Source organism: Pleurodeles waltl, chromosome 1_2, assembly GCF_031143425.1.
Source record: "Pleurodeles waltl isolate 20211129_DDA chromosome 1_2, aPleWal1.hap1.20221129, whole genome shotgun sequence".
Taxonomy (NCBI): Eukaryota; Metazoa; Chordata; class Amphibia; order Caudata; family Salamandridae; genus Pleurodeles; species Pleurodeles waltl.
In genome coordinates this window covers 884,723,678-884,737,127 of record NC_090437.1, presented here as the reverse complement: position 1 = coordinate 884,737,127, position 13,450 = coordinate 884,723,678, and the positions used below count along the sequence as shown (strand labels likewise).

The 13,450-nt window shown below is 47.1% G+C and overlaps 1 protein-coding gene across 2 annotated transcripts in view; it reads right to left on the bottom strand.

Annotated features, from left to right (window-relative positions):
• Window positions 1-13,450, bottom strand: part of PRIMPOL (primase and DNA directed polymerase) — a 348,310-nt gene that overhangs the window by 221,319 nt on the left and 113,541 nt on the right. The window lies entirely within an intron of this gene.

Below are 13,450 nucleotides of genomic sequence, written 5' to 3'. Positions count from 1 at the left end.
GGGGGAAAAGAGAAGTCTGGAAGCGTTGTCTGGCGAGCTGCAGGATGCTGTAAACAATAGTAAAAAAAACAAAGACAAAAACAAATCAAAGGGTAATCGATAAAAGGAAAAAAATAAATCGGAAAAACTAAAGCAGTGGCTCACCAGCCCTAGTACTTATGCGCACTCATTTTCAGGTGGATGTGAACATGTGATCTAGGAAAATGTCATCACTCAACAGGTAGTACAGGCAATGGCTGAAGTGGAATGATGCACTTTCCGCACACTGCCTGCTCCCGGAGGTGGAAGCAGGCCATGCCGGGAGAGAGAGGGAGAGAAGTTTGGTGTACAACAATTCAGGCTGTGGATCTGAATAAAAGTTCATAGGTGAGCTCAAATAAAAATAAAAAAAACTCTTTTTTCACTAAACCCTTAACTTTGTTCCCCTAGATGCAGCATAACGCAACTTGGCATTCCGAAACTGAGCTGTTAGAGAAAGTAGCCTGGCAAGCTTTGTGCAAATCCGTCCCTGGAATCAAAAGTTATAGGCAAACAAAGAAATGCCTGTCAATGGGGGAACGCTTTCTCAAACATAACCACACCTCTGGCGACCACTATTCTAAAGTATTACATATGTATTTTTTTTATTAATATAGTTCATTAGAAGAATCTTACTGACAACTAAATCTGTCAGGACATCTGTATTGCAAATAGTCTACCCCAAGGTCTATAACCTGGGAGGTAAGCAACACCAAACCCCTTGCCTACTAGGTAATCTGTGAGATTTTAGGAAACAAAGTATGTTTACAGGCTTTAAATGGTGTAATAACAACACCACTTTTAAGGTCTAGCGTCTTTAACAAGCTTTTCAAAATGAATAAGTCAGGCCTACAATATACAACGCCCCGAAAATGGCCAAAGAAGGATCCTCACAGTGCAAAATGTGTGCCCCCAAGAGTTGCAAGAGTGGTAATCAACAACAAAGCCTCTTGCTTACTACGGTAAACTTTTGAGTCTACAGCTCTTTACTGCAGAAAATATCCACCTTTTGTTTTGAATGGTTTAAGGGAAGCACTATTGTGATTTGATTGGTCTGCGGTTTGACCAGCTGAACAAGAAGCAGGACTCAAATGAGTTAATACCCAATAAATCCACCATGTACTAAAAAAGATGTCACTTTTAGTCAATTTTAAGCTCAATTACCCCAATAAATGTGATTATCAAATATTAAAAAATATATCTAACTCTTTTATAAACATATCTGTGTATTTATATTTCTTGTTACACAGGACTTCATGCAGCCAGAAAGACACCTTAGAACACTAATAAAAATGGATTTTCATTTATTTAGTGTGTCAATTCACTCAATAAAGATATGGTCATATGTAGGACCAAGCAGAAATATAGTAATACTTGTTAAATCTTAAAACACAAAAAAATAAGCAAATTTCACTCTGTGCGAAATTTCTTGAAATTTCGCACTGTGTGCTTTTGCAGACTTTTGTCATGCAGGAGAATTTCTGAAGTAGAAAAATATTGTTGGTACAGTAAAAACAGTGGAGAGAAACATTTTATACTCATACCAGCCTCCTTTTGGTATCTCGTGTGACAGCCACATTTCTAAGTATGCCATCTCATAAAAAAGCCGTGTGAGATACTGGCAAACACTGTATTTTTAGGCTACTTCTGCAAAATCTCATCACCAAAAGTATACAATACTGCCCTACCTGAGTTAGGTGTACCTGGTAAACGCAGGCACTCTTAATCAGTGAGATTCGAGGGGTGTGAATCATAAATTCCCCAGCTAATAAAACAGTATGCTGAAGGATAGAGAGGTGACCAAGGTTTGAGTTCCAATGTTCCAATGAGGGAACATGTTCAATAATGATTTGCATTAGGCAGGCCCCTGTCGAAGTTCCTGATTAAAAAAAATTATAATAACAAATTAAAACCTTTTAGTCAAACGAAGATGACGAGAAAAAACAACGAAGGCATAGTACACCCGAATCACTGCCTCCAGACCCAATTCTAATGCCAAGAATGCATTTATTTAGGGTGACTCATACCACAAAAAACCCTCCGGAAGCGATGCTCCTGTGTAAAAGTTTAATATCTTAAATATTCTTAAACTGTGGTTCGTGGACCCAAAAGCCTACTTAGCGCGTCTGCAGCTATTAGAAAATTAAATTGTAGCAGATTAATAATTTATGCATACATAAAAAGCAAAACTAAAAATTGAAAATGCTAAAACACTCTGAATTGTGAAAGAATATGAAATTGGATGCCAAAAATTAAGTTTGCTTCCTTGTCTTGATTTATGGGAGCAGTACAAGTACAGCAAAAGGAATCCAGTACAGAGGACTGGTGACTTCACATCAAGGTCTCACTGCAACACAATAAAAAAAAGTGTAGGAGGAAACATATGTAAACATATGTAAAGGCTTTTAAAAACGCGTCAGCGGGAGAGAGCTGATCAGACAGACCTGATCGGACAAATGTTCAAAAGGCGGAGAGGGCAAACAAACAGCGCTCATGACAGGGCTGTGCCAGGCCAAAGATAAAAAAACATAAATGGAAGTACTTCAGATAAATTTGCTTTAAGCTTACTGCCCAGCCGGTGCTCCTACCAGGCCACAAACTTGCCCACAAGAAGCAATGTTTGACTTGGTGGGTGGCCAGTAAATATTCAAGATGGCATTCACCACCACTGAAGGTAAGTCAAAATCACTCAGTCGGTTCCCCTCTTTCTCCATCTAAGGAGGTAGGTGTAGTCTGTCGAGATTTGAATGAAGACACCAGCCCTACTGCGAGACAGCTTGTCATCCTGAAGTGGAAGACTTGCAGAGGGCAAATGCTGAGGCTCAGCAGCTCAGATTGCCTAGCTCTTCGAGCCCCAGTCAAAGTGAAATAAACTTGGTCTCATCTGACTTTCCTTAGGATTCAAGGAAGTATCAGCAAAGGGGAAAATCCATACAAGAGATTGGAATCTTACTGAAGGCAGTAAACATCTCCCAAGGAACTTTGAGGAAGAAAGTTGAGACTGCAAAAGGTACATAGCTGTGCGCGCTCCACAGTTGGCAAAAAGATCAAACAAAGGCAGCAATGCACGCCCTACTGAATGAAAACACCCTTAACAACTTCAGGACCTATATGTGACTCGTGGTTGGCCGGAGGATGCCTGCTGAGCTTGTCTGCTATGATGCTGAGGGACATCACCAGGTTACTGACTAGAATAGATATCTCTTGAAGGTCCAGCCAAGGCCAGAGTCTCAGCACTTCCTGGACTAGTACCCATGACCCCACACCACCCTGCTTGTTGCAGTACCACATAGGAGTTGTCCTGATCGTCTTGGCCAGGCAGGCTTGCCTTTGATGGTGGGGAGAAAGCCTAGAGGGACAAATGCATGGCACATAACTCCTGGAGTTTAATGTGCTGCCTTTAATTGATTAATGTGGAGACCAGAGGCCCATAATAGCCTTGTCGTCCTTGAGATGTTCCCAACCACAAGTCTGTCACCATTCAGCTCTCTCTGGGGTAAGGAGAAGAGTTTGGAGCAAGAAAGATTGACATCCTTCAGCCACCACTAAAAGGCCTTGGCCCCCTCTTCAGAAACACAGATACTGTCCAAGAGACATCTCCAGGCCTCAGCAAGTCGTCCATAGCAACGGATCTTCGAGGTACAGGAATATGTGTATCCTCGACCTACGAAGATGGGCCGCAATCACAGCGATCAATGTAAATACCAAAAGGACAAAGATGGTGCCTAAAAGCAGGACTATGAACCCCACAACAAAGCAGAGAACACTCCAGTGAGTTGAAAGGAACAGTACATGAAAGTATGTGCCCTCCAAGTCCAAGGACACCATCCAATCTCCAGGATCTATGGTGGAGAGGATCAGAACCACAGTCAACACCTTAAAATTTCCCTTTCAAAGGAAGGTGATCAGGAACCAAAGGTCCAAAATCGTCCTGAGCCCTGCATTTTTATGAATTAACAGGAGTAGCTTCCTCGGCGATTCTCTGTTGCCACTTTGGCCCGCAATGACTGCACCTCTTTGTCAAGAAGGAAAGCACGTTATCCCAAAGTGTAACCAAAAATAGTATGAATGGGGGTAGGGTGGGTGGGATTAGAGAATAGGAAGGTCGTAACCACATCCAATAACCTGCAGGACCCAGTGGTCTGAGGTTAATGCATGTCGGATGGGCAGAGAAAAAAGTGATTCTATCCTCTATCGACCGCAGATTACACTGAGAGGAGGAATGAGAGCAGCATTGTAGGAAGCTGGCTCTGTCTATACTATATCAAAATGAGCTATAGTGTGCACAGAGTCCAGGGGTTCCCCAGAGGCTTGACAGAGGCAGTAATAGATAATACTAATGCTCTATTTGTGGAGGTGTGGTTGAGCAGTTAGGCTTATCAGAGGGTAGTGTTAAGCATTTGTTGTACACACACAAGCAACAGAAGAAACAGACACTCAATGACTTAACTCCAGACCAGTAGATTTTATATAGAAAAATATGTTTTGTTAATTTATTTCTAGAACCACAAGATTCAGTTTGCAGGTACGTACATAAAATGTAAGGTACTTTGCATAGTTATAATCAGAACTTTGAATGGAATCAGCAATGTATACAGTTTTCTTTAAAATGGCAAAAAGCTATTTTAAAAGTGGACACTGTGCAAATTTCAACAGTTCCTGGGGAAAGAAAAGATTGTACAGTTTTACAGGTAAGTATTCAACTTACAGTTCTTATCTCCGGGTTTTTGGTAGTTCGTCGTTAGGGGTTCAAGTTAACCCTAAACACCCACACGGGGCCGGTCTGGTGCAGAGATTAAAGGAAAGCCACGTTAACGTGGGCTCCTATGGAGATAGGGGGTACTCGGAATCCGGTCAGCCAGTAGGTAAGTACCTGCGACTCGGAGGGCAGATCAGGGGGGATTAGAAGAGCACTGGAGGGGCCACAAGTGGGCAGCAAACACACACCACCAGCGGCACAGGGATGGCTGGGTGCAGGGTGCAAACAGGGTGTCGGGTTTCCATTGTAGGTCTATGGGGGGACCCCGAGGGTGACTCAAGAGGCTGCAGGCGATGTCTGGAGGGGGGGGGGGGGGAGGGTTCGGGCACACCACTGGTCAGACAGGGAAGAAGGTCCCCTTCTGGTCGATGCTGCACTGGGGGTCCTTTAGGCGTCGGATATCTTCGCCAGGAGCTCTCGGTCAGGGGGGTCCTCTGGATTCTCTCTGCAGACGTCATCGTGGAGGTTTGGAAGGGTCAGCCCAGGGTGGGCTCTTGCTCTTAATCGCCTGGGGACTGTAATTTGCTGGGTGGACCACCTGGACACGGGCCGTGGACGTCTTGTGCACAGGAGTCAGGACTCGTGCATCCGGAGTGAGGTGGGAGTCCCTTGCTGTAGGTTTCTTTGGGACAGAGCCGCTGTCCTCAGGAGTTCTTGGTCCTTTTGGGTGCAGGGTAGTTCTCTGGAGTTGGCAGAGGTCGCTGGGTCCGCTGGACGTGTCGCTGGTTTTCTTGCAGGTTCTTTGAAGCAGGAGACGGGCCGGTAGGGCTGAGGCCAAAGCACTTGTCTTCCTTCTTCTCTGCTGGGGTTTTCAGCTAAGCAGTCCTCCTTCTTCATATAGCTCACCAGGAATCTGGTGCGTTGGGTTCAGGAAAGCCCTTAAATACAAGATTTAGGAGCGTTACAGGGGTCATAGGGCAGTAGCCAATGGCTACTGTCCCTGAGGGTGGCTACACCATCCTTGTGTCCACTCCCTTTGGAGAGGGGGCACATTCCTATCCCTACTGGTACCTGTCCTCCAAACCAAGATGGAGGATTCTGCTGGTGTTTTAATTTAATAGCGATTAGATTAAGCATTAGCAGAAGACATCTTGTATTTAGCAACTATGGTGAACATTTGGCGGAATCCATTTTGTATTCATGGCAGCCATTTTCTCTGCCATGTGCTCACCACGTGCTCTGTCCTACCTTTCTGTTAACTACTCTTGAAAATCTGTCTAGTGACAAGTTATATTTAGCATCTCCCACTTTCGCACATGCCCAGTAAGATCTGCAGCTGTTAGTAATCAGTAACAGACAGTAATGTGTCAACTAGTCCTTGAAACTGTTAGCCCCTCCTACCTGTCGACTGTGCATTTCCATATGACCTTACATGTATGTAAGTCTTGCTTCTATAATTGTACCACTTTCTTTTAGCCCCTGCGTGGGTATAAAAGGACCATGCTCTCTTAGTTCAGTGTGCTACTTCAAACATTACCAAAGGGTGCTGTTTGAACTGTAGTACCACCTCATGAGGTTTAATAAACTTTGTCTTTTATTTCAGTTTCTGTGCCAACTTCTTCCTATATGGTCTGAGGACTTTGTGAAGAGAAGGGCGAACCCCTTGCACTAGTAGGCCTTGCTGAGGGGGGGGGAGGGAGAGGGTGAGCTGTTAGCGGTCAAAGAGCCAGGTCTTGAGGAGTCTCCTGAAGGTGAGGAGGTCCTGGGTCTGGCGTAGTGAGGTGGGGAGGGAGTTCCAGGTCTTGGCGGCGAGGAAGGAGAAGGATCTGCCGCCGGAGGTCTTGCGCTGGATCCTGGGGACGATGGCGAGGGCGAGATTGGCAGAGCGGAGTTGACGAGTGGGGGCGTAAAAGTTGAGTCTGGAGTTGAGGTAGGTAGGTCCGGTGTTGTGTAGAGCCTTGTGAGCGTGGGTGAGGAGTTTAAAGGTGATCCTCTTGTCCACGGGGAGCCAGTGGAGGTCCTTCAGGTGAGGGGAGATGTGACATCGGCGGGGTATGTCGAGGATCAGGCGGGTGGATGCATTTTGGATACGCTGGAGTCGTTTGATGTCTTTTGTTGGGATGCCTGTGTAGAGTGAGTTGACGTAGTCAAGTCTGCTACTGACGAGGGCTTGGGTCACCGTCTTTCTGGTTCCTGTTGGGATCCACTTGAAAATTCTGCGGAGCATTCGAAGGGTGTTGAAGCAGGAAGAGGAGACGGCGCTGACCTGTTTGGACATGGTGAGGGCGGAGTCCAGGATAAAGCCGAGGTTTCTTGCGTGGCTGGCTGGGGTGGGTGGGGGTCCGAAGTCGGTGGGCCACCAGGAGTCGTTCCAGGCTGAAGGGGTGCGCCCGAGGATGAGGACTTCCGTCTTATCGGAGTTGAGCTTCAGGCGGCTGTCGTTCATCCACTCGGCGATGGCTTTTAGTCCCTCGTGGAGGTTGGTTTTGGCGGTGAGTGGGTCTTTGGTCAGGGAGAGGACGAGCTGGGTGTCGTCGGCGTAGGAGATGATGCTGAGGTGATGTTGGCGGGCCAGTTTAGCGAGGGGGGCCATGTAGACGTTGAACAACGTAGGGCTGAGGGAGGAGCCTTGGGGGACGCCGCAGATGAGGTTGGTGGCTTTGGAGCGAAAAGGGGAGAGTCGGACTCTCTGGGTTCTGTCGGAGAGGAAGGATGAGATCCAGTTGAGGGCTTTATCTTGGATGCCGGCTTCATGGAGGCGGGTCAGTAGGGTGCTGTTGCAGACTGTGTCAAAAGCGGCTGATAGGTCGAGGAGGATGAGGGCCGAGGTTTCGCCGTTGTCCATTTGAGTTCTGATGTCATCTGTGGCGGCGAGGAGTGCGGTCTCGGTGCTGTGGTTTCGTCTGAAACCGGATTGAGAGGGGTCTAGGATGGAGTTGTCTTCGAGGAAGTGGGCGAGCAAGAGAAGAAAGGCATGGGGTACCATGGTGTTGCAAGTGGTGCATGAAAGTTCAGACTGAGTTGATGATTCAGCTGAAAAAGAGGTAAGAGCTGCTGGAATGCCAAAATCCTCTGCTGGTTGTGGTAGGCTTTGCATGTGGGTCCACTGAGTACGGACAACAGGAAGGATTGAACCTAGATGTATGTGGTATTTGGTGGCATTTACAGTGGATCCCAGGTCATGAAGAATTGGAGATTGCTGATTGAGTGGGGGTTAGGCGTAGTTGACTTCCTGCACTGTTCATTAGCCTATAGTGAGGTAGGGGAAAAAGTGGATGCCCCCACCCCTTCAAGGGGCAGTTACCACTGCTAGACAAAGTGAAGCTCTTTGAATTGGTAATGATGGCCACTTACCACAAAGTATAGGTAGTATCGGTTGGTAGGATTGGTGGAGTTCTGAAAGTAGGCGTCCATCAGGTCTATATAGTCACCCTGTTGGAGCAGGGGGATGACATCCTGCAGGAATGTCATGTGGAAATGTTCCCACAGGGTGTATTAATTGAGGGGCCTGAGGTCCAAGAATGGATTGTGGGAGCTGCCCTTCTTGGGGGATGAGGAGTAGAGTGTAGACGCCCTTACCCAATGGTGTGGAGGCAGTATTTCTATGTCTCTTTGTGGAGAGTGCATGGACCTCTTCCTCTAGAAGACTGAGACATTCTCTGAGGAGGATGTGTGTGCAGGGTTGGATGTTTGGAGGTGTTGTGATAAGTTCTAGGTTGTAGCTGTGGTAAACCACAGCCAGTGCCAATTGATCTGATATGATGTCTTCCAGTGACAGAGATCCTGCAATCTCCTCCGGACAGGTGATGTATGATCAATGGAACGTTTAGCGGGTCAGTGTTTTCAGGTGGAAGCTCCTTTGACAGAGCCATTCTTCTCCTTGCCTTTCATATTATTGCCCCTGAAGGCACCCCTGGAGTGCCCTTTGGCCGCCTGCAGGTGGAAAGACTGCTGTTGCCTCTGGTGTGAGTGAGTGGGATCGGGGGAGGTGGCCCTGCCATCTCCTTGAGGCTACTGCCACGAAAAGAAGCCTCTGAAAGCTGGGGTTTAAAGGGCACCCATTGATCTGAGAACACTGGTGTCCTCGATCTTCTTCAGCATCTCATCAAGTTGGGACACAAATAGGTGTTCCCCATCAAAGGGCAGATTATGTATCAATTCCTAAGTGTACCTTTAGACACCCTCTTCTTGCTCTCCTTATCGGGTGGTAGGGCATTGCCTGTGGCTGGAGCAGAAGCCCTCTTGTGGGCGATGTGCACAACTAGGGAGTTGAGTGGGACATGGCCCCTGATGTAGAGGGTAACCTGGGGAGGGTTATCCTTGTTCTCCACCCTTGGTGATGCTATCCTGGCCTTAACTCATTCCCTGAATATCTTCGGGGTGAACTTGAGCTGGCCCATTAACATGAGCAGAAATTGTACTGTCCAGTCTGACTTACACAACATCTCAACAAGGAATCGGCTTCCTAGTGTAGGATGGGCAAGTCCAATTAGTGAAAAGTGGATGCCTGCTGGATGACCTTTTGGGTAGGCTGTGGTATCATCTGAGATGTCCCAATGGGCCAACAGTCAAGTTCTACGTTGCCCGGGGGATAAACATCATAGTCATCCCAAGAGTCGTCTGTGGTCCCTGGCTGGAAAGTTGTGTCATAGGGGTCAAAATGACCAAAAGGGCTGCCTGGATCCTAAGAGGAGTGTGGAGGTTCCTCTGTTGACTGTAGTGGAGCCAGTGCACAGGGTAGTGGTGAAGGAGGAGGAAGTTGTGATGGTGGTGGAGGAGGCAGTGGTGGAGCATAAGGGGGAAGAGTTGATGCCTCCGTGTCTATGCCTACTAGTCATGGGCGCCTGGGTGACAAAGGCACAATATGAATGCATGGTGATGTGAAGCCTAGAAACCTCTGTATCAACTTTGACAATGTCACTGGATGTGTGGGAAAACACTGAATTATCTGACTCAAAACAAAATTCTCTTTCATTGAGAAAATGCTAATTTTAATCAAGTGTGTCTTGCTAACTGATGAATTGCCCTTAAACAAGAAGACTGATATATTGCCAAGTCTCCACTTATAATGGAACCTCCAAAGTGTAAAGCGTGTAAAAAGTGCAGTTACAATTTTAGGAAAATAGCTGAAAAAAAATACAGGTAGTAAAATTATGTGTAGGAATATTCACCAGTTTCTTTTTTTAAACAAAGTAAAATCCTAAGCAATATGGTATGGGACTCAGAACACTAGCAAGAAGCTAGGCATTCAATTAAGTAGTTCAGTAAACTCCATGTTCCAGAAAGTCCATTGCTCGTATACGTTCTTTATATATTGTCTAAGCACTTGCCCTTAAAGTTCCCAAAAAATAAAGTGTAAACACAAAACAAAATGGCTACCTTTATGATGGAAGGCAAAACACCCATAATATCTAAAGCACAACGTAAAAGAAAACACCAAAGGCTATCTTGGATTTCCGAAAATAGAAAATTAAATTTATGTGGCGTAGCTAAGACCAGGATTAACCTGTCAAACTTTAATGCAAAGCACTGTTGGGGGGGGGATGTGTGTTGAGATAAAACAAGCCTACTGACGCAGACAATTTAATGAAATCAACCTGATATCAGTAACAAATGTATGACTCAACTGGAATACTATAACAAATAAAACATAACACAACATCATTTCCCTCGTCACTCTCCCTGTTAGTAAATAATCCTGCCTTTCCTCCCGGAATATCAGAAAAAAGATTCCTGAAGTGGAACATGGCATCCCACCTAGGTTAGTGGGAATGTATGCTGATGGGGAACCTCTAGCTAAGGAAACATGCATGGAACATTTCTAGTTAGCTCCAACCGAAAAAATATAGGCTGCACCATATGCAACATTGGTTAAATACGGGACCAAATAAAGACCCAGAATCAATGGCAAAAACTTCATTAGATATCTTTATTTTACAGTAAGAAAACTACAATAGGATGGAGTGGTTCTATGTTCATATACAGAACACATAAAGACGCCTCATAAATGTTCAACTAAATAGGAAAAAGACATCGCTGTAATATATTTACCCTTAGATCCAATTTAAACATCAATAGGTGTTGCAAGTGAGAGAAATATATACCCTTTAACGTTTCCAATATGCTAATTATTACCACAGTTTCTGCTAGCAGTAAGATTATCATTGGCAACATTTTGGAAACAGAGACTAACCCATTTATACATATGGTGGGAAAAGATTTTGAACATATATGCCGTGGGGAAGTTGTCAACTATATTAAAGACAATACAGAAGTTTGAAACAGTATGGCTCCCATTTAAATCAAATCAAATCTTTATTTGGTTAATTACATTAATAAACCATTAAGAAACATTCCATCATACATTTAGGGTCTCATTATGAGTCTGGCAGTCAACAGACCGCCATACTCGCGGTGGCGGTCATGAGCGCCAAATTAAAAGTGTGGCGGTCGGACCACCAAACAACTGTCGTCTCCACTGGGAACAATGTTCCAGACGGGCTGACGGCAGTGCAGGTCGGAATCAGCCAGGGAGGCGCTGAACTGGCATGGGCAGTGCAGGGGTTCCAATGGCCAGCACCCTCGTAATGCACACTGTCTGCTGTGCATTACGAGGGTGATGGTGCCCCATGTGCGCAGCAGCATTGCCGCCGGCTCGATTACCCCATACAAGCTGTATTAATACTGTTTAAGGATAATGTGAGATGTTTTCTGGCTTCTCCCACAAGTTCATATCTTTAGCATCAATAAGTTGTAGTCCCTTCCTAACTTGGGATAACCATGGTATTTTATGTGCCTGTTCCAATGCCATGTAATCCTTAATTATTTCTTGGGTTAGTTGAGCCTCGTTTTGTCCAAACTGAATGCCATAGTAACAGCAATTTGGTCTCTATTAGGTCTGTGATAGACTGAAGGCACAATTCCATGTGTACAATAACTCCAGGGGGTAGCGTGTGGGAGGGCTATTAGCCTTTTCAGAAATGTATCCTCTATTCTTTGCAGGATTCTGTTAAAAACTTACATGAAATGAAGGAGACAGTGAGGGAGGGGGCTGAACAGCGATGCCTGTTTCACTATAGCAATAGGCGGGTGATGTGTATTTACCATTTATCTGTGAATATATCAAATCAAATCAAATCAAATCATTAACATTTATAAAGCGCGCTACTCACCCGTGCGGGTCTCAAGGCGCTAGGGGGGGAAGGGGGGGTTATCGCTGCTCGAACAGCCAAGTCTTTAGGAGTCTCCGGAAAGCGGAGTGGTCCTGGGTGGTCCTGAGGCTGGTGGGGAGGGAGTTCCAGGTCTTGGCCGCCAGGAAGGAGAAAGATCTCCCACCCGCCGTGGAGCGGCGGGTGCGAGGGACGGCAGCAAGTGCGAGGTCAGCGGAGCGGAGGGGGCGGGTGGGGACGTAGAAGCTGAGGCGTCTGTTGAGGTATTCCGGTCCCTTGTTGTGGAGGGCTTTGTGTGCGTGGGTGAGAAGACGGAAGGTGATCCTTTTGCTGACTGGGAGCCAATGCAGGTGTCTCAGGTGTGCGGAGATGTGGCTGTTGCGGGGTACGTCGAGGATGAGGCGGGCCGAGGCGTTTTGGATGCGTTGCAGGCGGTTTTGGAGTTTGGCTGTGGTCCCGGCGTAGAGGGTGTTGCCGTAGTCCAGGCGGCTCGTGACGAGGGCGTGGGTCACGGTTTTTCTGGTGTCGGCGGGGATCCAGCGGAAGATCTTACGGAGCATGCGGAGAGTGAGGAAGCAGGCGGAGGACACGGCGTTGACTTGCTTGGTCATGGTGAGAAGAGGGTCCAAGATGAAGCCGAGGTTGCGGGCGTGGTCTGCGGGGGTCGGTGCGGTGCCGAGGGCCGTGGGCCACCAGGAGTCGTCCCAGGCGGACGGGGTGTTGCCGAGGATGAGGACTTCCGTTTTTTCAGAGTTCAGCTTTAGGCGGCTGAGCCTCATCCAATCTGCGACGTCCTTCATACCCTCTTGTAGGTTGGTCTTGGCGCTGGCGGGGTCCTTGGTGAGGGAGAGTACAAGTTGGGTGTCGTCGGCGTAGGAGGTGATGATGATGTCGTGCTTGCGTACGATGTCGGCGAGGGGGCTCATGTAGACATTGAAGAGTGTCGGGCTGAGCGATGAGCCTTGAGGTACGCCGCAGATGATCTTGGTGGGTTCTGAGCGAAACGGAGGGAGGTAAACTCTTTGGGAGCGGTTAGCGAGGAAGGAGGCGATCCAGTCCAGGGCCTGGCCTTGGATCCCGGTGGAGCGTAGGCGGGTGATTAGGGTGCGGTGACAGACGGTGTCAAAGGCAGCCGAGAGGTCGAGGAGAATGAGGGCGACTGTTTCACCGTTGTCCATCAGGGTTCTGATGTCGTCTGTGACTGAGATGAGGGCGGTTTCCGTGCTGTGGTTGGTTCGGAATCCGGTTTGTGAAGGGTCGAGCAGGTTGTTGTCTTCCAGGAAGGTGGTCAGCTGTTTGTTGACGGTCTTTTCTATTACCTTGGCTGGGAAAGGTAGAAGAGAGATGGGGCGGAAGTTTTTCAGGTCGCTTGGGTCAGCCGTAGGTTTCTTTAGTAGGGCGTTGACTTCAGCGTGCTTCCAGCATTCGGGGAAGGTAGCAGAAGAAAAAGAAGAGTTGATGACGGTCTGGAGGTGCGGGGCGATGATGTCGTCGGCTTTGTTAAAGATGAAGTGCGGGCAGGGGTCCGAAGGGGCGCCGGAGTGGATAGAGTTCATGATGGATT